We start from the raw sequence: 27,397 nt of genomic DNA, 5'->3' as shown, positions 1-27,397 counted from the left end.
AAGAATAAGAAATGAAAAAGTTTTGGAAAAAAGGGATAAAAGTGGTAAAATCCAAAAAATATTGAAAGAATTAAGAATCTTAGGTAAATTCTGTGAAATGTTGAAAGTCAGGGGCAAAATTCAAAAATATAACCCTTTTTTTTCACTGGAGCAAGTAACACGTCCAAGAGGGTAGAAACTGTAAAATTTGTTAGTTTTCGGGGACTGGAATTGAAACCTTGAGTCATCTTCTTCGTTCAATCTAATGAACGACGTTTCTTTGACTTCCAAAAGTGAAAATTAATTACGCATCCAAAATTTTGATTCCGCACTGAGTTCCGATTGTAACTCCAAGTACCAGTTATTATTACGATTGTTGAACCCCGAACACAATTTCAATTTAGAGATTAATTGCGAATTGATTTCATCATCTGAATAATTGGAAGCGATGAACGTGATGTAGTCTCCGATTGATGCTAATTTTGATTTCCGATTCCAGATTTCATTGGAATACCCACTGAGACCCTGTGAAGTCGATTCCGAGTCTAAATCGTCACAGAACATCCAATTGATTTCGATGCAGAAGTGTGCTGAAACCTTCGCTTCAATATTTTCGCTTCCTGACTTGCTTCCTGAGTTTCGCCTTTCGTTTCTTGTGAGTTTCGTGTCTTATGAGTTTCGCTTCTATGACCTTCGACTTTTGACTCCAAGGTTCGCTCCAATTCCAATTGCAGGTTCCCTCCTTATGGCTCCGATTTCAAATTGACATGGACCGAAAGTTCTCAGGTCCCCTTCAATTTCATACCCAATGTGAAATATTACCTTCCTTCCTGACTTTCGCTTCTTGTCTGGTGATATCGTTTTTGAGTCCGCTTCAAAGAAATGAAGGTGCTTTTTGATTTTAAAAGAGAAGTCTCATATAGACCAAATGGTTACAGATTGTAAAAAGAAACGTATTTGTTTTTTTAACATCTGCATATTATTGCAGATATTAAAAAATTAGAATAAACTAATTTTATAAATTAAAAATAACTTTTTAATACGTAAAATTAAATAATATATAATATTTCGGTAAAAATTAATAATATTTCAGTAAAAAAAATAACGATATTTCAACAAAAAATAAAGATATTTTAGTAAAAAATAATGATATTTCATCAAATTATCATTATTAAATATAAAAAAATAAAAAAAATAAATTCAACAAGATTAAATGAAAAAAAAACGAAAAAAAAAATGTGAAATAAAATTTTAACAACATATAATCAAAATTTCAACAATAAAAAAAAAAAAAAAAGATGTTGGAAGAGGCAGTACAAGTGTTGCGCCAAAGAGAGCACGCGCATAGGTTTTTGATTCATAAGACTTCAAAAAAAACAAACAGTTGCGGGATTAAAAGTGTTGCGCGTGTGCTGCGCCGTGCAACAATAAGAGGTTAGAAGAAGTTTTTTTCCAAAAAAACAAACAACACTAACACAGTAACAAGCATACAAGCGAAACTAACCCTAACTTTTCAATAAAAACGAATATGACCCTCTTGAATGCTGTGAATTGACGACATGTGCCTTTTTTGGTGAAATGTATCAGGTGGCTGCTTCCTTTTTGCAGAAAATGTCACTTTGTCACTTTTCACCCAACAATCAACTTTTTCAGCCATTTGTTAATTCCAACACTTAAAAAATCAATAAATTTGATTCCTTTAACAAAATTTCATATCTTTGAACCAAATCCACCATATTTCACCAAGATTTTGTCCCCATTTTCGTTTTTTTTTTTTTTTGATAAAGGACAAAACTTTTATGGGACTTTTGGTACCCATTTAAGGTTCAACTTTGAAGTTGGCTTCTTGCACACCCACTTGTTTGAAGAAAATCTATCATCCTCTGAAAATAATACCCGCTTCTTAGTTGGAAAACAAAAAATTCCAAAAAATTCATTAAACTAATCGACCACTATTTTCTCTTTCTCCAACTCTTAACATATTCACCTGAATGAAATTTTCTTTGAACATTATTGACTTCAGCTTTTTCAACTTTTTCACAAGCATTGGGCACTTGTACCTTGGGCATCCAAACTTTCTTTGTTTTACTCTTGTTCTTTCTCTTGTTCTTCCTTTTCTTATTACCAGGCTTCAGAAACAAATTTCAGATCTGAACAACTTTTTCTTCTTTCTGAATCTGGACATTTGAAGATTTTTTAACACAATCCTTAGGAGTCTGATAAATATGAACATCTTGAATTATTGGTTTTCTGTAGGGAACCAATCCTTCAAAGATATCATCAGAACATAATAAATCATCAATTGTTGTTGCAATAGAACAAAATGTCTTTACTTTCACGATTTCCAAATATTTGCTTTGAGATTCATCTTCAGAACAACTAGATTCGGATTGTGACTTTTCTGAAAAACTTGAAACACTTGACTCCCCCTCAACAAGAACATCTGGAGTCACTTTTTCTTCAGAAACTTGAAGAACAACATGAACTTCTTCTTTTTCTTTTTCAGCCCTTTTCATCTTCAACATATGTTTCTTTTCTCGATCTAAATGTTCATAGATAATACGAAATTGTTCTACTATTGTCTCATTCTCTCTTAACTCACGGTAATTAATAAATGAGTATATATATTTTCTTATCAACAAGAAGATTATACAACTTAGGAATATCATTCAACATAGATCGACCACTGATTTGAAACATGGTCACTTTGTTAACACCATAGATTGGTTTAGTAACCTTTAATCCAAGTTCTAAAATGGAGTCAAACAATAAATTCGTTTCATCTATTAGATGTTCAACAAATGATAGAACTTAAAGAGAGAGATAGTAGATCTGATAAGAATTCTAGAGAGAGAAAAACGAATTTGAAAGGGTTTTTAGTGAGAGAAACAGATCCGAAACGATTTTAGGAGAGATAAAGTAGCTCTGAACACGAAAATTCGAATAATCACGAAATTTTCTTCTAATTCTCTTCCAGAACACAAATTAAGAACAAATCATATGATAGAATGGGTATAAGATAACACATCTTAAGAAGATTTAGCAATAAAACAAAGTAGTAGACTTATTCTTTTCAGAAAACTTACAAAACTTGAAGAACAAGGTGAGATTCAAGATAAAATTTTGCCATAAACAAGATCGATTCTTGCAAAAATCGTTGAGATCTACAATAACCCGCTATGATACCACTTGTTAGAAAAAAAATCCGAGATGACGAATGCGGAATATCAAGAACAATCAAGAATCAATCACCAACATATGCAAGTAATCTGATAAAGGTTTTTCTTGTATTGATTATGAGATGAATGTACAGAGAAAAACCCTAATCTGGTAAAAAGCTTACACCAAAAGTAAACCTAATAATTATTTATATGGAACAATAAATATATACCATAAATATAAAATCTATGCATAATATAAAACCAATGCCTTAGTAGAGTTCGATTAAGAACTTCTACGGTAAAGGCATCGTAGGGAATCATAAAATGATTAACCCTAAAATGGCTTCCCTAAATAACCAAATATGTCAAATCAATTTCAATATCTCAAATACTCAACAGAATGGATTTCCTCTTGGTGTAAAACAAAAATAGAAGTAGGAATACACTTCCAACTACTTCATAACCACTGAATAACCAAAAAAAAAATACCCAACAAAACTCAAAACGAATCCCAACCTCATCGCAAAAACAAACCTTAAGAAGAGATAACACTTCTCGAAGACTATGCCATAGGGATATTTTTCGAAAGCTAAAATCATTAAGGTACTCCCAACCAAGTAATTTCACGTGAAGCACTACAAGTTGAATTTCAGGGATGACATTTCCTTCAACAGGGGAGGATGTGAAAACCCGGCAAGACACCACCAACCGCCATCGATAGCAAAGTAAAAAGACGATAATACAATCTTGTAAACACCAAAAAAATTCAACCATCATTCTTATTAACATCAAACCATTGGCAAAATATTAAGTGCGCAAAAAGTTGTGTCACTCTGCGAACAGGTTAACGTATTTAGATTCTACACGCTACTGAAATTCTAGAAATATAAATACCGTAAAAAGTCGACACAGTATGAGCAAGATATGACACTTATAGTAAATAAATATATGTTGTACTTAGAAAATTATAACGATAAAAAATTACATAGAGATTAGTTGACTTTTGAAGAAAGTAGCCAACTACACAAATGTAGTACTACTTAAAGTAGGAATTATGGAGTGAAGAACGCTTAAAACGGAAGTCATATGAGGGAGATATGAGTTTTAACAATAATAAAAACTAGTCGAAAAACGAAATCCAAAATTATACAAAATAACCAAAACGAAAGTTGTAGAGATCGACGATATCTACAAGGATATTTAAAAATCGTAAGAAAAAGAGTTTGTACGTGAGAGTTACAGAATTCAAAGTTTAATATTCTCGTCACGCGTTCTCGTGCCCACCTGACACTTGATACATCGAGATACGTGATAACGTGGCACGATGAGATGAGGACATGTGGTAGCATCGTATGGTTCACGCGTATTTGTGCGGTGTGCAACTCAAGACCCTTATAAGTAGCAAATCTTAGTTGATCCTTTCTCACACCTCAACAACTCTCTCTCTCTTAAAAGTCCATGTTAATGACACCCGAACGTCTCTTTAGTGATGGACTTGTGGATCTTCTACCCTAAATCAATGGTTTCATAACTCACAAGTGAGTTTCATGGCCCCATTTACACCTCTTTTTTTTTTTTTTTTTTTTTTTTTTTTTTTTTTTTGGGGGGGGGATACATGCCTAAAATGAAACTTTACATAGTTATCAGTAATTATAGTTAGATAATTATGCCCATAGCATTAGGATGATATAAGGCCCGGTAGTTATTCTGCCCAAACTCTTTAGCTAATATTATGCCTAGTTGTTATGTTGAACCACTATGATAGATAAGATCATACCTTGTTGTCACACTGGTCAGTTGCCAGGAAACACTGAAATTCGTTATTATAGCCACTCTTAGGATAAGTTTAGTACCTAGTGTTACTCTGCCTAAATTCTCAGCTACACCACAAAACATACTATATATATATATATATATATATATATATATATATATATATATATATAGAGAGAGAGAGAGAGAGAGAGAGCTAGGTTCAGGTATTCAAGGTAATTATTGTGTTATTGTATGCATAAATGTGGGCTGATCAAAATTTAAAATAAAAATAAATAATTAAATAAATAAATAAGGGTAATGTCACACCCCAAAACCGGAACGAAGGAAATGTTCTGGGGCGGAGGACGTCATGTATACTATCACAACACAAAAATATAGTAAACAAGCAAACAACATCATCCATTGCATTAATATTGTATCTGAAGACAAGTGTGTTTTGTACAGTTTATAAGACACCAAAAATAATGAATCAAAATAAAAGATGAGTCTTGAAAGTGCTCCATCTTCTCACAAGCTGGCCTCGGTACCTGTCTACTAACGACCTGAGAATACAAGTTATTTTGAAAGAGTTTATCAGCTTTAAAGCTGGTGAATTCATAAGCGTTTTAGTGTCATTGTTTGTATGAAAATTTTTGTAAGTGTTTGAATGTATCAGTTTGTTAATGTTGGTAGTAATTGTTTGTATCTCTTAAAAAATCATATATTTTCTACTAAAAGTAGCCATCTACCAAGGCATCAACTGTGTTGTGTGTTTGTTCATTATAAGAGTGAGTATTCCTCCTAAATGTGACTATCATTAGTAAAATATAGTTTGTACATTACTATTTATGTGAAGATCACAAAGTAAATGTAATGGGGGAAATAGTGAAGTATTGTAGTATTATGTTATAGTAACTACTGCGGTACTAACTCCCTTAAACCAATTGTTAATTAAGGTATAATGTGATATAATTGTAACCATACTTGATCGACCTAGTAAAACACAACGCATGAAGACGTAGAAATGGTATGACATTCATCACCTGAAGACCTGCAGGTCCCACTGTAGCTAGCAACAAGGTGTAGGACGGTCAGTCCAATATAGATCTATACAGGAATTCACGCTCTTCCTTCAGAAGACTCTGGTTACAAGATGAGCCATGACAAATATCATGCCCCAAAGTAGTGCCTCGCATTTATGTTATAGTGTGTATGTATTGTATGTACTAGTGTAGTGTATGTTCTCTCTGATTCTCATCATAGTACGTTCTGTTGTATATTATATAGTGTCTATGAATAGTATGTACTAGTGTATGATCCCTCTGTATAGTCTATAGTATGTTCTCTCTGCATAGTGTATAGTATGTATCGACTCATGTATGAACCGACTCTGTGTATGTTTCATTGTACTAGAAATTAGTAAGTAGTATATCCCTAAACTATACCTATTATAGTTTACTAGAACTGTTGTTTGAATGACTAGAAAGTTTATACGCCTTTGCTACTCAAAAGTGTTAGAAATGAAGTAAAAGATTTATATCCACACATATATATAATATATAACTAAGGATCAAACGACATTCGGACAAATAACCAAGTAATCTAAGTCCACAACCAAACATGGAACAGGAATTAAAGCGAGTTAGCAGTCTTAAGTCCTTCAAACCTTACTTATATAACTATATATGTACTAGACATGATTTTGAAAATATATAAGTTTATAGAATTGTAAGTAAAGGTTTGGAATCAAGAGTAAATTTTATAAAGAGTTTAACATGTAAAAGGGTTTGATAATCATTTTGAAGTAGTTTTGTTGACAAAACAGTTTAAAGTATAGTAAATCCATTTGTTTGCTAGTTATTAATCACATGTGATTGATATAATAAGTAACATGATTCAACTTGTATTCCCCCCCATAAAATCATTTAAAAACATTTAAAAGGTTGATTCAGGGGTATGAACTCACCTGTAGTGAGTGTTACGACTATAGGATCGTTTTAGGAAGTTGAGTGTCAATTGTGGACTTGAGCAAAAGCGAATCCTATTAACCATATAATGATATATATATATATATATATATATATATATATATATATATATATATATATATATATATGTATGTATACCATTAGTACTTGTAACAACTAATTATTGAATTCGGGCCACCTTAGAGACTAGTAAACACTTATATTGAAGTGTTACAACCATATATGGTTGTATACAAGGGGTATATGGCTATACAAGGGAGTTTATGGTCAAAATACACCATTTATGTGTGTGTGTGCAGCCAGGGTGTGCGGCCATGGCTTGTGTGCGGCCGCACACTCCCCATGAAGTGTGTTAAAATGTATTTTAAGGCCTTAGGACTCATCTAGGAACGTTTCTTACTTCATGCTCTAGCCTTATATGGAGTTCATTGCCATTTTAGGACCTAAAAGGGGTGTGTATGGTTGCATATGGTGTGTGCGGCCGTACACATGGTGTGTGCGGCCGTACACATGGTGTCTGTGGAGATTATGAGAAATCATGTTTTCCTTCATATCTTCAAGTGTTCTTGGCATATAACAAGCTATGATAAGTGTATGCATGATCTAGAGGCTTAGAAGTATGGCTAAACTCCAAAAAGTTTAGTATGTGTTCTTGGTGTTTTTGGTGTTTTTGAAGATCTAACATCAAAATGTGTTTTTCATGGATCAAAGTAGGGAAGAAGGCTAGATAAGTTCATGTATCAACTAATCAAAGGAAGGATTACTTAGTTTTACGAAGATCAAGATGAAGATTTGGATGGTACTTGAGAGAGACACGTGTTCCAGATTTGAAGGAGTGGGAAAAGTGCTCAAAAATGACTAAGGGTAGCATTTATAGGTGGGAGTGTGTGGCTGGAATGGGTGTGCGGCCGCACACACTTGAGTGTGGTCGTACACTCAAGTGTGCGGCCGCAAACTCCATGTGTTGGAGTGTTTTCCCCGAGTGTGCTTGATATGCATCGTGTTATCCCATTTCTAGGATCCTATCTTAGTTGTACTTGGTTTAGAACACTCAAATAGACCTTAAACTGTGTTAAAAAGATAGCAAAATGAGTCTAACTTTGATTACACTGGTCTATTGTACAAGATAGAAATTTCAGGTTCTCACATCATCCCACCATTAAAGAGAATTTCATCCCGAAATTAGAGTTTAAGCAATTAAGTAGTTTCAATTAACTAAACGAAAAGATGAGGATATTTCAATTTCATTTGATCCTTGCGGTCCCAAGTGAATTCTGGACCTCGCTTGGCGTTCCAGCGAACCTTCACTATCGGGATGCGGCTTTGCTTCGTATGCTTGACCTCACGGTCCATGATCTCTATAGGTTCTTCCACGAAGTTAAGACTATCGTTGATATCGATCTCGTCAAGCGGGACTACAAGAGTCTCATCGGACAGACACTTTTTCATGTTCAAGACGTGGAACGTAGAATGTACGTTACTGAGTTCACGCGGTAGATTGAGTTTATAAGCTATAGGGTCGATTCTGGCAAGAATCTCGAAAGGCCCTACGTATCTTGGATTTAGCTTTCCACGCTTTCCGAAGCGTATCAACCCCTTCCAGGGTGAGACCTTCAATAGAACACGGTCGCCAACCTGGAATTCCAAAGGTTTTCTTCTCTTGTCTGCGTAGCTTTTCTGTCGGTCTCTAAAGGCTTTCAATCGTTCACGAATCTGAAAAATCTTCTCTATCGTTTCCTGATTGATCTATGGACCTGTGAGAGTGCTGTTAGGAACTCATCCTTTAGCTAACTGGGTGTCACCCACCTTAGCCCAGCACAGAGGGGATCTGCACTTTCGCCCATAGAGGGCTTCAAATGGATCAACCTTTATGCTCGTGTGATCACTATTGTTATAGGAAAATTCGACAAGGGGTAAGTGAGTATCCCATGACTTCCCAAAGTCAATCACACATGCTCTCAGCATATCCTCTAGAGTTTGGATAGTTCTCTCATTTTGTCTGTTGGTCTGTGGATGGTAGGCCGTACTCATGTCCAGCCTCGTCCCTAGGGAATTTTGTAACGACTTCCAGAACCTCGAAGTGAATCTACTATCTCTATCGGATATAATGGATATAGGAACACCATGCAGTCGTACGATTTCATTGATGTAAGTTCTTGTAAGCTTTTCTATCTTGTCAATTTCCTTGATGGGAAGGAAGTGTGTGGATTTGGTCAATCTATCGATGATGACCCAAATGGTATCAAGTCCACCCGATGTCTTGGGCAACTTGGTTATGAAGTCCATTGTGATCCGCTCCCACTTCCACTCCGGTATCTCTAGTTGTTGTAATAACCCTGAGGGCTTCTGGTATTCGACCTTGACCTTAGCACAAGTAAGGCATTTACTTACGAAGGTAGGAATCTCTGCTTTCATGTTAGGCCACCAGTATAACTTTTTAAGATACAGATACATTTTATCTGATCCCGGGTGGACGAAATATCGAGTGTTGTGTGCCTCGGTCATGACTAAGTCTCTAATGCCACTGTGTTTCAGTGTCCAGATTCGGTCCATGAGATACAAAGCTCTGCCACCCTTGACTTCCAAGTTCTTATCCATTCCTCGCAAGGATTCACCCACCATATTTTCAGGCTTCATGGCTTCGAGTTGAGCCTCCTTAATTTGTGTGGATAGATGAGAATGGATAGTCATAGCCAGTGACTTGACTCTTTGACCAGAATATTCTTTCCGACTTAGGGCGTCTGCTACTACGTTGGCTTTACCCGGATGATAACGAATGTCGCATTCGTAGTCATTGAGTAGCTTGACCCACCGTCATTGTCTCATATTGAGCTCCGTCTGGTTGAATATGTGTTGTAGGATTTTGTGGTCTGTAAAGATAGTGCTTTTCGTACCATACAGGTAGTGTCTCCAGATCTTCAGAGCGAACACGACTGCTCCTAACTGAAGATCGTGTGTGGTGTAGCTAACCTTGTGTGTGTTCAGCTGCCTTGAGGCGTAGGCGATGACCTTACCTCTTTGCATCAGAACACAACCGAGCCCTTGATTTGACGCATCGCAATAGACCACAAAGTCTTCTATTCCTTCTGGGAGGGATAGTATAGGTACGGTGCACAAGGCTCACTTCAGCGTTTGGAATGCCTTCTCTTGTTTCTCTTCCCAGTCAAAGGCCACACCTTTCTAGGTCAGTGTTCTAAGGGGTTTCGCTATTCACGAGAAGTTCTGTATGAATTTGTGGTAGTAGCCAGCGAGGCCTACAAATTGACAAATTTCGGTAGGCGTCTTCGGTGCTGACCAATTCTCAATGGCCTTAATTTTGGAAGGGTCCACATGGATTCCTTCTTCACTAGCCACATGTCCTAAAAAGTCGACCCTTCGAATCCAAAATTTGCATTTAGAGAACTTTGCGTAGAGTTTCTCTGTTTGTAGGGTTCCTAGGACTTGTAGTAGATGATCACTATGTTCCTCCTTACTTCGAGAGTAGATAAGATGTCATCGATGAAGACAATGACGAACTGATCCAAGTAAGGACGGCATACCCGGTTCATTAAGTCCATAAACACTGCGGGCGTATTTGTCAAGCCGAATGGCATCACTATGAACTCGTAGTGTCTATAACGAGTTCGGAAGGTTGTCTTGGGAACATCCTCCTCTAACACTCGCAACTGGTGATACCCGGACCTCAGATCAATCTTTGAAAAGTAAGACGCCCCTTGCAGTTGGTCAAACAAATCGTCAATGCGAGGCACATGGTAACGATTTGTTGAGAGAAAAACTTTGAGACACACTTGAACAAATGTTAGAACAAGTATATTGCGGAATAGTTAATCTCGAATGATCTAAAAGCTTAACAATAATATTTATAGTTAGATGTTAGAGGGTTAGTTGCATAAATGTAAATGAAAACAATTGTTATATCAAGTATACACTTAAGCTGATTCATAACGAGGAATGCATTCAAGCCAAGTTAATAAGTGAGATCAAACTTAGTGATTAAGTCACAAAAGACTTGCTCCGAAGAGAGGTTGTGATTTATTATGAGAGTAAGAAGAGTGAATAAGTAGGATAGAAAAGATAACTTCAGAGATGTGTATTAGAATTAGATGCGATAGATATTAGATTACAAGAGAATGAAATCTATTTATAGACACTCAAAAAGATCACTATATTACAACTCTAAGAGTAGCCATGCATGGCATACTGGACAATAGAATGTATTACAAAAAAGACAAAGTAAAGTAATCTAGATAGAGATTGCGATAGATAGAGACTGCGGTTGGTGACTGCTGATGAAGCGGCTTGACTGCGGTAGCTGAAGTTCAAGAGGGTCACTTTCTATTGTTCAACAATTTCCCCTAAGTGACCTCTTTAACTTTTCATCAGCTATCAAGTTTAAGAAACTTGATCAGGATCCACCAAAACTTCCTGATGTTCTCCAACCAGTTGATTCTTCTTAAGATCTCGAACTTAACTTCTGCAGTAGTATGCTTGGATTTTTCAACTGCGTTTCGGCAGATGTCAAGTTGCTTCCTGGTGAGACGATGCATGGCAGTCATAGGAATGAAGTATTTGACATTATTAGTCTTCCTTTTGAAAATGACTCCAAGTTCAGGATAGTTGGTTGCACCTTAAGATCTTTCTTCATAGCCTTCGGTAGGCATTGGTGCGGGGTTAAGTGGTGGCAGATCGACTTTCTTGGAAACAGTAGGGTGGATGTCTGCGTCGATCTTGGCAAAGTCATAGACTGTTTCCTTCATAAAGGTGTTAGACCTTTCAAGTGCAATCTTCATCTTCGGGTGCTTCTCAGACTTGTGTTGAAACACATTAGCGATGAGAAAGACTTCTTCCGGATTCATGTAGGGAAAATCAGCCTGAGTGCGGATATAATCGTGTTCCCTTCTGGTCAGAGTGTACTGGATGAAGTCAGCCTTCATATACTTATGGATCTTGTAGTTCTTGATTGTGGATGGTCTATAGTTAGACCATATGTTCTCAAGAGGAGAGGCATGCTTAGCATAAAATTGGCTAAGTCTCTCAAACTCCATTGGCAGTCTTTTGGCATCTGGAAGGCTGCGGTCGAACTGCTCAAATACAGTGAAGTATCTGGCATTGGGAGAGATTGGGACATCCTAGTAGCCATCTGAAGGGGGTTCCGCATAGGTGAGGTGGGGAGTGTAGTCATCATCAAGTAGTCTACGGTGTGGATTGATCCAATAATTTATCAAGGACTCATCCATGATGGTGTCAAAACCGTATAGTCTCCAAACTTCTTCAACCAGTTTGGCTGCCTTCCAATCTCTTTTCCTTTGAGTGGTGGCAGGGGAGTCATTTGAACTTAGAGAGGACATGTACTCCATAAGGTTTTTGAAGTGAGGAGGAGTCTCTGGTTTCTCAGGAGTGTTTTCCTGTTGCACTAGAGAGTTATGAGGTGGAGTGTGGTGAGATGGTTGCGGTGAACGTTGTGGTTTAGGAACTTTTTTTGTAGAGATAGGGGGAGTTTGATGTTGTGGAGAGATGGAGTGATTGGAGTCATGGACTTCTTCTTCTTCACTTCCCCCTCTTGAGGATTTCAGACCCGGAGCCTCCTCAAGCCATTGACGAAGGCCATCAACCTTGGCATACACCTCTTGGAATTGAGCTTTGAGGTCTTCAGCCAATTGTTGATTGTTTGGGATGGAGGGGTTGATGAGTAGCCTGTGGATTTCCTTGGTAAGATGAAGGATTTCAAAACCATGGAAATTTGCAGACAAGGATCTCTGCAGACGGTTGATAGTAGTTTGAAGGACTGAAATTGCGGACTCATAAGCAATGTGTGTTTCCGCAATCAGTTTTTAGAGTGGGAGGCTTGATCTGCAATGGCTGCTTGAAGATCCCTTTTGATTGCGATTACCTCAGAGATGAGGCGTTCCGCAGCAGCCATAAATTCTTTATGGTCAGCTTGACGATTATTGTCAAGGGACCGGATCCCCATTTCAACCTTTAGAGAGATACGCTCCGCAACCATTCTCTCTCGTGTTTCTAGGCATTCAATCCTTTCCATCAAGGACTGTGGTCCAGGTATATCTTCTGGTTGCGGTTGACTTGGCTTGACCGCAACAAGGATTTGATCAACCTTGGCTTGAAGACTTAGAAACTCTTTTCTTGGAACAACATTCTTCTTCTTCTTCTTCTTCTTCTCTTTGGTTTTTGAGGTCGAATGATGAGAACCACCGGATTCTTCTTCATCGAACATCATGAGGTCATCATTAGAAGGAGAGGGTTTGTTTACCTCTTGTAATTCAGCATCATCAAAACCGAAGATGGGATTAGAACTCACTTCGATTTCGGGTCCTTCATCTTTTGATCCTTCAGCAGTGGGAGTGGGAGGAACTTTGGAGACATGTTGGTCAGCAGTGGCTTCCTGAGTCTTGTGGAAGGTTTCATCCATTTCTGTCATCCAATCTTGAACTTTAAGGATCGTGGCTACGGTATTGACATTATTAATGGCATCTGCCCAATACTTAGCCACTGCTTGTATTTCTTGTTCCTTCAGCTGTTGGTGTTTGATTTGTTGATCCTTGTGTGCTTGGAATGCCCTTCGAAAAGCGGCATACTTATTTGCTTCAGCCTTGTTGGAGGGTTGGTACTTGCTCCATGAATCACTAGAATTTTCACCATTAATTCCTTGAAATCGCACCGAGGCATCACTCGTGTTCACGGATCCTTGCACATTTGTGCTCACTGTACCTAAACCACCTGTTACTAATATAAGCAGAGTAGGATTTCCTGAGCTTCCTTGGTCTCCTTGACCCATGGTCATGTTTGGCCTCGGCTCAGTTCTGGCATGGGCGGAAGAAGTGCCCTGTGGTTGGGAAGGTGTTTGTAGTGTTTGGGTGACATTCAAGAGGATGGAGTTCAACTCCTCAGGAGAAAAAATATGCAGTCGGGAAGCCTTGGTGACTTTAGGGAGAGAACCAGTATTATCCCCTTGGGAATGAACGGGGGGGGGGGGGGGTCTCCTCTTTGCTGTGAATCAGACTCACTTTCTGAGTCTGAAAGGAAGAAAATGGAAGTGTCGAATGGATGTGCAGGCATCCCAAGGACTACCGGAGCCTGTAGACAGGCTGAGGTATCAGTCCGTTCATGCATATGGCTAGAAGGATCAGTTTTGTGTTTCTTGAGGATTGATATGGGTTGGTTATCCTCATCTGAATCACTGCTGGAGTCATGATGACTTGGTTCCATAGTTGTGATTACGGGTGGTTTTTTCCTTTACTTTGAAGGTTTGGAGGGTTTGGAAGCATCCTTTTTAGGAGTTCCTAATTTCTTTGTGTTGCGGGGGCCTTGAAGAGTAGAAACTTTGTGCTTACGTCTTTGGGAATGTGAGACATTAGAGAGAGTTGTAGAGGAAGGGACTGCAGTGCCTTCAGGGTTAACGACTGCGGATGGAAAAGGCGGGATAAGAAGGTATGGGTCAATACCTTCCGTAGCCTCAATGTGGTCTGAGACATTAGCAGTCTCAAGATCGAGGGTAGAGAGAATATGTAAAGTTGATGTCACTGCCCATGTCTATCCCTACGTCCGCATGTAGATCTGAAATGCAGAGGGACCAGAACCTAGCAAAGGTAAGTTTGGTTGGGTTTTGCCTTAGGATCTCTTTGGGAATGTATTGTAGAAAATCATCCCAAAGGATCTATCTGTATTTCACATCGTGGCCTGTGAATATGCTCCATACCAGTTCCAATAGCTTGAGTCCTATGTTATCCGTGCCTCCGGTTCTGCCGGATAGACTGCGGATAACAATGTGGCACACGAACTACCAGACCACAGACAATTGGTTCTTCTTGAATTCGCCAATTCCTTTGATCTTTTTCTGATAACCCATCTGATAGAGTGCCGAAGTGATGTCCACCATTGATGGGGTGAATATCTTGATGGAGGGATGAACAAGGAGGTTAATGGTGGTGAGGAATTTTTCTTTGGACAGAATAACCATAGAATCATTGATTAGGTTTAGATGAAATTCTTGGGGGTTATCGAGTGGGCGATAGGCGGAGAAGGCACATTTGAAGAGGGTTGAAATTGGGACAACATCTGTGAAAGCATCGAATGGACCAAATAGAGGGTGGTTTTTCAGAAACTTGATCATAAGTTTTGTGGGAGAATTGTAAGAAGGTTGTTCTTCGAAAATGGCTCAAAAATTGCTTGAAGCAATTGTGGGAGAGTCTGAACCAGATCCGTTCACTGATCCAGAAACCTTGGATTGTTTGTTTGAGACACCGGATTTCACCATTGTTGTGAGTTTGAGAAACCTTGAAGAATGTAGAAGAGGGGTGAAGGTTTAAAGAGCGTAAACTTTTCATTGTGGAGAAGAAAGGGGTTTTATAGTGACTTAATGAAGCGGGAAACGTTTTTGACCTAAGTGAAATTGGGTAAAAACGTTTGGGTTTATCTTTTGAATTAGCGTCTTTAATCTCAGCCACAGATTGACAAAAGAGGGATAAAAACTAAATTTGGGATTAACCAGAAAAGGGCTCTGCATTTAATGAAATGTCAGGTTTTGTATCACGTCTAGAGTAATGTGTGGTGGGGGAGAGATTAATCCATTGGATAAAGGGGAAGTTGTAACGGATTTGATGGTTTAGGGTAATAGGAAAAGACATATTAAAAAAGGATTTGATTTGGAAAATCTTTATTTTGTCATCATACCTAAAATAGGTCTAACACAAGGTTTAGAAAGAAAAGAATATGACAGTTTCTCAAAGGAATGTTTTTATTTAATGTTTTATTTAATGAAGGATCATTAAATACCACACTATGTTTTTGTTTTTCAAAAGAATGAACAGTCTAAAAATCAATTAATGTGACTACAGATGTACACATCATTGCGGATGGCTCCTTTGCCATTATGGATGACTGCAGTGGGAGAAACTGAGAAGAGCACTTGTACAAAAAGTTAGTAATAACAAGAAAGACTAGTGAAAGATAAATATAATATATGGTTGCGGTACATAGACTGCGGTACACAGAATATACCAAAACCATCTATTATAAATGACTTTCAGTTATGAACGCAATGCGGAACAAGAATGCTCTACGGTACCTATCAATTCAAGAAGAATTGAGGGTCCGGATTCATCATCCCTAACATTTGTAAGAACACATTGAGTTTGGTAGAGTCAAGTGCTTTTGTAAATACATCGGCAATCTCTTCATGAGTAGGGACAAAAATGAGTTCAATGTTACCTTTTAGAATGTGGTCTTTGATGAAGTGATATCGTTGTTCAATATGTTTTGTCATGGAGTGCTGAATAGGATTATGAGAAACCACTATGGCACTTTCAGAATCACGGTAGATTGGTATCCATAGCATTCTGTATTCGTGGTCTAACAGTTGTGTCTTCATCCATAGAACTTGAGAACAACAGCTGGCTGCAGCCACATATTAGGCTTTTACGGTAGACAATGAAACACAACTTTGTTTTCTTGAGGACCAGCTGATGATTCTACCTCCAAAAAATTGACATCCTCTAGAGGCACTTTTTCGATCAAGTTTGCATCCAACATGATCCGCATCAGTAAATGCTTGAAGACTGAAATCATTGCCTACGGGGTACCATAGACCACGAGATTTGGTTCCTTTTAGGTACTGGAGAATTTGTTTGGCTGTGTTCATATGTGACACTTTTGGGTTAGCCTGATACCTTGCACATACACCTGTTGCAAAGACAATGTATGGTCGGCTTGCGGTGAGGTACATAAGAGAGCCAATGATACCTCTATTAGTCTTGTGATCCACATATTCGCTAGAGGCATCCATAGAGATTTTATAATCGAAGGCCATAGGGACCTTAGCTGAGGAAAAGTTGTCCATAGAGTATTTCTTCAATAGTTCAGCGATGTATTTCTCTTGATGAATAAATATCCCTTGCTGAATTTGTTTGACTTGAAGACCTAGAAAGAAATTAATCTCTCTATTCATGCTCATTTGAAATTTTTTTGTCATGAGCTTAGCAAATTCATCCACCATTCCTTAATCAGACGATCCGAAGATGATATCATCCACGTATATTTGTACAAGCATAAGGTGGTCACCATTTTTTTTCTAAATAGCGTGGGATCAATCACTCCTCTTTTGTAACCTGAAGAGACAAGAAATTTAGAAAGAGTCTCATACCAAGCTCTAGGGGCTTGCTTTAGACCGTAGACTGCCTTATGCAGCTTGAAGCAGTGGTCAGGGAATTCAATACTTTCAAAGCTGGGAGGTTGCTAAAGATAAACCTCTTCTTTCAATTCCCCATTGAGAAAAGCACTGTTAACGTCCATTTGATGTACCTTGATGTTTTTGTGGGCAACATATGCTAAAAAGATTCGAATGGCTTCCATTCTTGCCACTGGAGCATATGTTTCATCGTAGTCAACACCTTCGAGTTGACTATACCCCTTTGCAACCAATATTGCCTTATTTTTTATAACCGCACTAGATTGATCTAACTTTTTCTTGAACACCCATCTTGTTCCAACAATAGTATGGCCTTGCGGTATGGGAACGAGTTGCCACACCTTATTCCATTTGAATTCTTCCAGTTCTTCTTGCATTGCAGAAATCCAATCAGGTTCCAATAAAGCTTCTTTGATCGATTAGGGCTCGACTGGGCACATAAATGATGCGTAGTGACAATGATCAGATAAGTCCTTGGCAGATCGAGTCTGGATACCTACGGATGGGTTGCTAATAATTTGACCTGGTGGGTGGTCCTTCGTCCATACATGTAGATGAGGCATCAGATGATCACCAGCTGCGGTAGAGGGAATGTCTTCAATATCAGAAGTTTCTTTGGTTGGTGATGGCAGTTCCCCCTGGATTTGAGAACATCCTGCGGAGTCATCTTGGATTGTTGGAGCAAGAATGAAGTTTTCTTGATCAGTTTGGAGAGGTTCCCCCTGGATTGCTGATGGGAGTTCCTCTGAAACCTGAGAAGGTTCCCCTTGAACTGCTGATGGAAAAGTAATGATCCTTGAATCGGTTCTAGTGTCAATGTTCTCTATGAATTCATCATCCGAATCCGAATATACATTTGATGGTAATGATTTTCTGAGGATAGGAACTTGAGCATCATCAAGTACTGGAACCTCGATGGTTGTTGCTTGATCCGGAGTAGAGCTTTCCCCTCAACCGTAGAGGTGAAAGTATTAAGAGATGCTACTTCGCTTAGAGATGGACCAGAAATATCAACGTGTTGTTGTTGAGAATCCGGTGACACAAGAGCTTCAGATATTTTCGCCGTTTCAACAGGGTCGAAAAGATTGTCATAATTGACTTCAACTAGATTTAAAGGACCTGAAGAAGCAGGAATGTCACTTTCCATGATTGTGGTGGTTTCAGTGGATGGAGGGGCGTTGCGGATGTAAGATTCATCGAATTTCAAATCGAAGCTTTCAATGATTAGCCTTGTACGTTTGATGAGAACCCGGTAACCAACCTTGTTCGTAGAGTAGCCAAGAAAAATGCCTTCATCAGACTTTGGTGCAAAATTGTTAAGCTGATCTCTGTTGTTGATCACAAAACATCTACACCCAAAGATATGAAAGAAGCGAACATTTGGTTTGCGGTTGTTGAGACCCTCATATGGTGTTTTATTGAGGCGTTTGCACACAATGCTTCGGTTTTGAACAAAACATGCGGTTGCTACAGCTTCAGCCTAGAAGTAAAGAGGAAGGTGTGCGAAGTTGAGCATGGATCTGGCTGCCTCGACTTGAGTACGGTTCCTTATCTCTACTACTCCATTTTGTTAGGGTGTAGAAGGAGTTGAAAAGTTGTGAGTAATACCTTTAGACACCAAGAAGCTGTTGAGTGGATGATTAGTGAATTCGGTTCCATTATCTGTAACATCCGGATTCCTAGGTATATTATTTTATTCTTTTATATTGAATTTTTGGAGGGAAACTCGGCGAGTAAGAGCCGTGACTCGCCGAGTTGGATCGCGATTGAAGTGGCCTGATTAATGAGGGACTCGACGAGTCCATGAGTGGACTCGGCGAGTCCACGCTGTTTAATGAAACACTAATTTCTCAGGTTTGCGCCCTATTTAAAGGCCCTTAAGGCCATCATTTGTTGCCACCAGTCCAGTGAGAGAAACCCTAGAGTGCTGGAGCGTTTTGAGAGAGAGAAGAAGCCATTCTAATGTGTTAAAATCTAATTTTGCTTGGGGGCAAGCAAAAGTCAAGTGTGAGGTATTTTGATATTTGCATAATTAGTCATATATTTAGCACACATTTTTAGTCAATTTTAGCTAATTATGTGTATAATGTGGACAAAAGGTACTTAGTAATGTTTAAATTTTGTTTTCAGTCCAAGAGGCATACTTGGAAGTGAAAGGGAACAAGGAGAAGCAATTAGAGACCAAAGAATGAAGAATGAGGGACAAAAGAATGGCTACTCGGCGAGTCTGCGAGCTTACTTGGAGAGTACACTAGAATATTCCAGAAGATAAGTCAAGACTCCTGGTATAAGATCGATAATAAGAATCTACTTGGCGAGTTGGGTCTGTTACTCACCGAGTACACCCTGTTTTTTGATAATTATAAATACCAAACTATTATCCGAAGGAAAGGGAATTCTGGCATTTTTGGAGCTTCACCTGTGATTGAAGAACCTTTGGGAGAGCTGAGAAACCCTAACCTTCAATCCATTGAAGAATCAAGGCAATTTAGGTTAATCATTCGACTTAACTTTAGGAATTAAGCATGTTTAGCTTAGTTGAATTTGTTTTTGAGTTTGTTTTTGCTATGACTATGAACTAAATTCGTTTTGTTTCTGTTGGGGAAGACCAAGTTACTCCTATGTTTTAATCATACTTTTTGATTGATTGTTATTTGGTGATTTTATTAAATTAAGTTTGTTAAAGAACGTTATGCATTAATTAGAACTATTTTCTGTTAATTGGAAGGCAATTAAGCTGCCTGAACATCTCTTAGTTGTTAACCTCATATGTTATGTGAACACTTAATCATATGCCTAGGAATAATGAACATGAAACTAGGATTAATTAGAGAATAGGTAAATTAATGTGTGAGCTTGTTTGAGAAACCAACAAACAAGAGGTTAATTGAAACACCAACTTGATTAACCAATTACAAATCTTATTTAATCCAAACAATTGAACTAGGGAATTAATTAGTTTAAACAATTGGCCACTGCTTGAATTGATTAATTGTCTAAGGGTTAGGAGTAATGAACATGAACCTAACCACTATAGTTGGTAACCAATAATAATTGATCTATCATTTAACTAACCATAGGAGTGAATTGGTTGAACCTAAACAGAAATCCTTTATTAAATTTGGTGAATTTGTCGTTTGCTTAAATTCTTTAGTTAGTTAAGTGCTTAAGTGCTATGTTTAAGTTTCTAGTCTTGTAAAACTAGAGAAAAACCCTTTATTTTTATTACTTGCTTAGTTAAAATTAGTTATTAGATTAATTTCCGTTCCCTGAGTTCGACACCCTACTTATCCAACTATACCACTAAAAGACATGTTCACTGCCTTTGTGTGCTTAATTTATTAACTAAAAGTAGGATTAAAACTAGATCATTTGACACACATCATGCATCAAGATTGAGACTTTACGTGATTATAGTGCTTGGAAAGGCCAGATCTATGGATTAGAGGAACAGATCTGACCTCAGAAGGTCGTTTGAGTGAGTGCATGGTATGTACTCGCCGAGTCCATGGGAGGACTCGATGAGTTGACTCGGGTTGCCCCGTGACTCGCGATCTGTGTCGACTCGTGGAAGTTAGGGTTGACTCAGTGAGTCAAGGGAGAACCAGGGGCGAAGAGGACAGGCGTGTACTCGCCGAGTCACCTTAGTGCACTCGGCGAGTAGGGTCAGCTGTGATCATTGACTTTCGTTGACCTTTAGGATTTCGGTCAACAGCTGGACTTTTGAGTCAAGGAGGGGTAAAATGATCTTTTACCCTTCTAAAGGATCATAGAAAGGGGTTTAAACTAGCTCATTTGACACACATCAAGTTTTTGGCACCGTTGTCGGGGAACGATTCCAAAATTAAGTCTAATTCCTAATTTTATCGATCCTTTGTGTGAGTTTTTCTTGCACAAAGTTATTTTTCAGTAATACAGTAAGTAGGTTAGGTTTTAGAGTTATTAGTTTCTTTTTAGAAGTCTGTTAATTAGTTTTAAATTTTTTTTTACACAGTCTACTCGCCGAGTGCATTCGCACCTACTCGGCGAGTTGCCTACTATTTGCCGAACTATTTTACTTTTTCATTCTTTTTCATTTTTTTTCTTTTTACGCGTTTTTTTTCTTGTTTGTTTGCAGTTGTTTGATGACCCGAGGATCTGAATCACCTCTGGTCCCTCCTCTCGAAGATTCGAAATCCGCACTAAGGAGAAGCAAAGAAAAAACCGTTGGAGAATCCGCTTCTTCAAAGAATTTGCCACTTAAGAACCTAAAGTCCGTTTTCAGCAAGACGAAGAGCAGCAAATCAAGAGCATCCAACGCCTCTTTGACAATCGAAGACCCGATTAAAGAGGACGCCGAGTACGAGACTGAGGAAGAAGAAGAACATACGTACAAGCACGAATCCGATTTTTAGGACGAGTTAGCTATTATGGATAACATTGATGAAATCCCCATGGGGGAATGGAAAAAGAGGATGCACGGTGACAATGGATTGGGACTTGTGCAGCCCGCAATTCCCGCGACTGCTAATTTTGAGCTCAAGGGTCATATCCTAGATTTACATAAAGAAATTCCTTTCTATGGAAAAGACCATGAAGATGCCTACAAGCATTTGGATGAAGTCAATGATGTAGCTGATTACTTTAATGTTCCAAATGTGCCTTGCGAGACTCAGCTACTTCGCATGCTTCCAGTAACATTCAAAGGTGCTGCAAAAGACTGGCTCAAGTCACTTCCCCGCGGATCAGTCACCACATGGGCCAACATGAAAGAAGAATTCATTGATCACTTTTGCCCACCTTCCAAGATAGCCAAGTTGAAGAAGGCCATTGCTAACTTTGAACAACAAGCTGGAGAGTTGCTATATGAAGCTTGGGAGAGGTACAAGAGTTTGCTAAGAAATTTCCCACACCATGACCTCAATAGCTAGCAAGAAGTCTCCATCTTCTATGATGGAGTCAGTGTCACAACCAGGCAGTTACTAGACTCGCAAGGCCCGCTCACAAAGAAGCCACCCCCGGTGATCAAGGAATTGATTGAAGAATTCTCTAAGCACTATAGAGAATACCACAACCCAAGAAATGATGTTACTAGGGGAGCCGCATATGCAGCTACTGAAGACTTGTCCGCGGTCATGGCTATGCTAAAAACCATGGATAGGAGGATGGATAAAATGGATCAACCGATCCATGCTATTCGGGTGGGTTGTGAAAACTGCAATGGGCCTCATCTTACTAGAGATTGCGACTTGGATGAAAATGGCATCAAGAAGGTGCAAGTTTGTTACTCAAGTGGAGACCGATGTGATGAAGATTAGCGAAAACCAAAGAAATAGTGGCTCCCTTATGAAGAGTACAAGAAGGCTAAGGGGGAGAAGTTCAGGCAGAAAGGAAGAGGTTTTTACCAAAAGGAGGAGCCGACACAAGAAAGAAAACCTAGTTTGGAAGAAATGCTCACCAAATTTGTAGCTGCTTCAGAAAACAGATATAGTGATCATGATGCTGCAATTCAAGAAACAAGGACCATGCTTAGAAACCAGCAAGCATCTATCCACAACATAGAAACGCAGCTAGGGCAACTTGCTCAACAAATGAACCAAAGATCACCGGGCGAACTTACTAGTAAAACTGAAAATAACCCATGAGGCGCGCACATAAATATAGATACAACAAGAAGTGGGAAAAAAATCACTTCTCTGGCCCCTATTTAGAATGAAGCACCCAAAGAATCACAGAAGGAGGAAGTAGAAAATCAAGCAGAAAATCAAAATCTTCAATCTGATAGCTCTACTCGCCGAGTACAAAATATGGACTCGGCGAGTCCACTACCAAACCCGAAGGATCAGACCCCTGAAAATCTTTACCAGCCTCCATTGTCATACCCAACCCGAGCTAAGAAAGAGAAGCAGGAAGAGGAGTACCAGAAGTTTCTAGATCATATCAAGGCTCTTCAAATCAACATACCCTTCATCGAAGCTGTCATACAAATGCCCAAATATGCAAAGTTCCTTAAGGAACCTCTCACTAATAGAAGGAAGATAGAGGAAGTGAAGAAGGTAGTCCTCAATGAAAACTGCTCAGCTGCTATGCTAAATAAGCTACCAAAGAAGAGGGGTGACTCGAGGAGCTTAACTTTACCTTGCCAATTTGGCAACTTGGCTAGCATTCATGCTTTGGCCGATTCGGGAGCAAGTGTAAACCTCATGGCATATTCATTCTTCAAGAAGCTTGATCTCCCAGAACCAAGACCAATTCGCATGGTGTCACACCCCGAAAACCAAAGGTGGAAAACATTTCCGGTGTTGACTACCACGTTAAGTATCAAATCCAATGCACATAGTAAGTAAAGTAAAGCAACCATTACATTACATAATAAAAGTTTTACAGTTGTTTCAAAAGTAAAGTTTGTACAGTTGTGATACATTATATATATAAACAAAAGGAACGGATCTTCATGTACACCGTCTTCGAGCAAAAGGATCTTCGGGTACCTGTTCTAACGCTGACCTGAGAACACAAGCGGTTTGAAAATCAGCATAAAGCTGGTGAGTTCATAAGCGGTTTTGTTTTATGAAAATATATCGGTTTCCTTTTTGTATCTGAAATGTTATGTTCACCAAGAAAATCCCGTATTTTCTTAACGTAGGTTATTGTTTCACAAATGTAAAGTATAGTCAGTTTGTACACTGAAAATATGTTTATTCATGTGAAAATGTATAGTTGGTTATCTGACTGGTTGAACTGTTCTGTTTACTTATCATGTGTTACCAGGAAAGTCCCATACTTTCCTTATTGTATGTTACAAATTGTAAAAGATGTAATGTTATCCAATTTGTTACTCTTTCTAGTTATGTAAATGTTACCCAGGAAAGCCCCATGCTTTCCTGCATGTATGTATCTAATGTAAACGATGTTAAAGATGTAAAAGATGTAATCGTGATTAGGTTCTATGTTTTCCCCAGGAAAGTCCCGTACCTTCCTGAATGTTGGTTACAGTAAGTAAAAGATGTCAAAGATGTAAACGATGTATAAAGTAATTCATTATTACTGTAAGTAAATCTCTGTTATCCTAATTGCGAGTTCCATAACCATACAATAGACTGAAACCTGTGGCAATAAGTAGTCCACATGTGGCAATAAGTCGTCCACATACTTATGACTTTCGTCACCCTTGAACCATTTCGGTTCGGCTGTAGCTATTAGCCAGGTGTGGGGTAGTCAGCCCCGTATAGATCTATACACTCAAGTCACGCTCTCTAAATACTAGAGATTCTGGTTATGGGTGTAGTCCTCCACTCGCGTAATCTGGGTGGAGTGTTCTCCGAGGACGTGTCTCCAATCATACAGGAATAACAAATTTACTAGTAATAATATGATAGTCCTCCACTCGTATATGTGTGGGGAGTTTTACCGAGGACAAAACAGTGTAGAGGTATTATGTTCAAATGTTTTAATGTTGTGCTTTTAACTGATAAAATGTGGAAAACCATTTGTGAAATACATGTAAAACATACTAGTTTAAAGACTTATTTCACAAATATATGTTACGTGATCTATATGTTCAATCTGTTATCAGTTGTAATATCAGTTATAAAAGCATAAGAATATGAAACACACATTTGAAAACATGTTTTGAGTACAAGAATTCCCTTGTACTCTGCTTGTGTTCCCCCCTGAAAACAGTGGAAAACAGTGAAAAAGGGTAGGGGTATGAACTCACCGGACTCGGAAACGTGTCGGTTTTGAATGCTATACGTCGGTTCGGGGTTTGATTACTTGCGATGACCCTATGTAAAATGATATATTGTCCATATATATACAATTAGAGATATATTCACTAATTATATGGAACATTACACTCCAATGAGGTTAAACACCTCAAAACGAGCGTTTGGAGTGACCCGGGTGACATCTTCGGACTTGTAATGGCACTAAGGACTTGGGACTTGAGTTTACTCCCCAAGAGTAAACATTTTAAAGAGTTTACAACCATAAAACACACACATACATGAGTTTATGGCCGTAAACTCATGTGGGTGTGGTTTTGATGGTTTAAGGGCTCAAATGGACATAGGGGTTGCTAGAATGGATTATCTAAATTGCCTTGGAACACTTGGAATGAATTTAAATCATCAAAATGATTATTTTAATGGGAGTTTACGGCCTAATATAGGCTCCTGGCCGTAAACTCCTTAATCTTCATGAAAATGGTGTTAAATGTTGTTAAAACAAATCACATGTGATTAATAGGATTATTCCAAGACTTTACATGAGTTTTATGGGACATTTGAGAGGTGTTATGGAGTTTACGGCCCATGAGACCCTCCTCATGGCCATAAACTCTTATATAAGGTCATACAAAGTGTTTCAAGGTCTAAAACTTGCATAGAAGGGCTTCTAAAATTCATCTAAAGGCTTTAGGGGTGTTTAGTTTGCATTCTAACACCAAAAATCTTGGAGTTTACGGCCCAAGAACAAGCCTTGGCCGTAAACTCTTATAAATCCCACAAATGATGTGTTTTAGGCCCTTAAAGTATTTTTAGTTGGTCCCTTGATTTATTCCAAGGCTTTTGGTGGTGTTGGATGGCTTTCTAACACCTTAGAATTGGATTTATGTCAAATTTTGGGGAGTTTACGGCCCAAGCACATGCCTTGGCCGTAAACTCACATAAGTCTCCCAAAATTCATGTTTCAAGTGTCCAAATGCTTAAACCAAAGTCCTATAATTCATATCTAAGCCATAGAAGTGATTTGGAAGGGTTTTAGGGCATGAAAAACCCCTTTTACATGATTTTACGGCCTAAGCTTATGCTTTGGCCGTAAACTCCTTCAAATGGCTCAAAATTAAAGTTTCAAATGTTCTATGTCCATATCTTGAAGTCCCATAGCCATATCTAAAGTCCAATTGAGTTTAGGAAGGAGTTTAAGGGCTTAAAACCCCATTTAATGGAGTTTACGGCCCAAGCTTGTTCCTTGGCCGTAAACTCAAGTTCTTGGTCCCAAAACTCAATTAATTCATCAATTTGAAGGCTAAAGGTGTTGAATAACATGTTAGGGAGGTTACCTTAAAGATTTGAAGCCTTAAAACTTGAGATTTGGATCTTAATTCTAGCTTAAGGAGAGAGGTTGTAAGAGTTTAGTGAGAGATTGGCCAAAGGCTTCAAATGAAGTCTTAAACATGTTTATATAGTGTTTAAGTTTTGGACACGGTGGAATTATACCCGATACCGGTGTTCGACGAGTCTTTTGGTCGTACCCGATTTAGTTACCGTAACCCGATACGGTAATTTCTAGAAATATTCCGATCACTAAAGTTGGGTGCTAAAATGATTTCTAAATGTATTAAGACACCCATTAAGTCATTTTAAATGTGTACTAAATAATGACTTAATTAAACGGAAGATCGGAAATCGAAATGGAAACGACGATTGGTTGTGCAAATTGTACTACGAAAAAGTTACAGTAAAATGATACGGAAATTTCGGGTTGTTACATTATCCCCCCGTTAAAGGGAATTTCGTCCCAAAATTCAAGTTTAGAACATAAGATGTGATACAAATCATGGATAAGAAAAGAGTTGTGGATACTTCTGTTTCATTGAATCTTCCCATTCCCAAGTGAATTCCGGTCCCCGCTTGGCATTCCAGCGAACTTTCACTAACGGGATGCGACTTTGTTTTGTACGTTTGACTTCTCGATCCATGATTTCGATCGACTCCTCCACAAAGTTGAGGTTTTCATTGATCTCGATCTCGTCTAAAGGAATTGTCAGGGTTTCATCCGATAGGCACTTTTTGAGATTTGAAACATGGAAGACAGGATGAATGTTACTGAGTTCGTGAGGTAAATGAAGTTTATAGGCAACTGGACCGATCCTGGAGAGGATCTCAAAGGGTCCAATGTACCTCGGATTAAGTTTCCCACACTTACCAAAGCGTACAGTGCCTTTCCAGGGCGAGACTTTTAACAGGACACGGTCTCCAACCTGGAATTCTAGTGGTTTCCGACGATTATCAGTGTAACTCTTTTGACGATCACGTGAGGCTTTCAGTCGGTTACGGATTTGAATGATCTTTTCGGTGGTTTCGCGGATGATTTCAGGACCAGTGAGAGCACCGTCGGGGACTCGACTCCTGGCTAATTGTGTATCCCCCACCTCGGCCCAGCACAGAGGGGATCTGCACTTACGACCGTATAGGGCTTCGAACGGAGCAGCCCTAATGCTGGTGTGGTAACTGTTGTTGTACGAGAACTCGATCAAGGATAGATGTGTATCCCATGACTTTCCAATGTCAATGACACATGCCCGAAGCATGTCCTCCAGGGTTTGGATT

General features: G+C 38.7%; 1 non-coding gene across 1 annotated transcript; it reads right to left on the bottom strand.

Annotated features, from left to right (window-relative positions):
- Positions 1-21,877: 21,877 nt before the first annotated feature.
- On the bottom strand, positions 21,878-21,984 carry LOC145044525 (small nucleolar RNA R71). The gene has a single exon (XR_013681473.1). It is a non-coding gene; the product is annotated as a small nucleolar RNA R71 (small nucleolar RNA).
- Between the last annotated feature and the right edge of the window lie 5,413 nt (positions 21,985-27,397).

The sequence above is a fragment of the Lactuca saligna genome, chromosome 4 (genome assembly GCF_052625555.1).
Source record: "Lactuca saligna cultivar CGN05327 chromosome 4, ASM5262555v1, whole genome shotgun sequence".
Taxonomy (NCBI): Eukaryota; Viridiplantae; Streptophyta; class Magnoliopsida; order Asterales; family Asteraceae; genus Lactuca; species Lactuca saligna.
This window is presented reverse-complemented; position numbering and strand designations above follow the sequence as displayed.